Raw genomic sequence first — 1,075 nt, 5'->3', positions numbered from 1 at the left:
CTTGTCTTATTGCTATTGCTAAGACTTCCAAAACAATATTGAATAAAAGAGGTGATAGTGGGCATCCTTGCCTAGTTCCTGTTCTTAAAGGGAATGGCAAGGCTTTTTCTTGGAGAGAGACCAGGAGACCTTCAGTGAGATGAACTAACACAGTGACTGCAGCCATGGGCGCCAGTGTGTGTGGGAAATGAGGAGGACGGCACAGGACGGGACAGCGTTCAGCTCTGCTGTGCACAGGGTCACTCATGAGTCGTACACAACATCACTTAACAGCAACAAGCTGTGGCGAGGTCCGTGCGAACCCCTAGGACTGGCCTCTGTGGGGTTCAGGAGCTAATTGCCTTGCTTCTGAGATACCTCTGAGCGGGTGCAGACTCCATACTTTGAGGCCAGTCCTAGAGTGCTTAACCATTTCCACTTCCCAGGAACTCCTTTAAAAAGTTCCACACCTCCAGCGTTCTTTGATTCTCGTGGTAAGCAGCCCCAGCCCTTTCGGCCTGTGATTAGCTACCCTCCAGGTATAAAGCACCATTCTCAGGGAGGAAAATAGAGGCCTTTGTACTTTAAAACACTCTTTCATATCCCCTTTCTCATGTGAGCCTTCCTTCACCCCCTAGAGTAGAAGTTCCATTCTGTCAATGCTCTTACCCATTCGTTCTGGGGACAAAGTAAAGAGAGACTGAGAGTCATCTCAGAGCTCAGGCTGTGGTTGAATTGAAATCCAGGCTTCATGCTTCCATAGCGTTTCTCTGATGCTCATTTGGATTATGCCTCTGATGTTTCTGGGCAGAGTCCCACCCCACCCCCACCCCCGCTTTGTCTGTTTTTCAGACTTGATGACTTGTTTCCATGAATCAATACTTTGCCCATATATGATGTCTTAAGATGTGGTAACTTGGTCAGTTGAAAACCATTTCCACATTAGCATGCATGTTTGCAAAGCTTTACAAAACCTCCACAGCTAAGTGTAACTATTTAATGAAAATAAGGAAGAGTCCAGGAAGTCTTATAATTGAACAGTTTGTTGTTGCCATGTTGACTGCCAATTAGATGTCTGTAAATTAAAAAAAAAAAA

The sequence above is a fragment of the Elephantulus edwardii genome, unplaced genomic scaffold (genome assembly GCF_000299155.1).
Source record: "Elephantulus edwardii isolate Elephantulus edwardi_28Jun2011 unplaced genomic scaffold, EleEdw1.0 scaffold00024, whole genome shotgun sequence".
Lineage (NCBI taxonomy): Eukaryota > Metazoa > Chordata > Mammalia > Macroscelidea > Macroscelididae > Elephantulus > Elephantulus edwardii.
The sequence above is the reverse complement of the archived record's forward strand: the minus strand, read 5'-3'. Positions refer to the sequence as shown.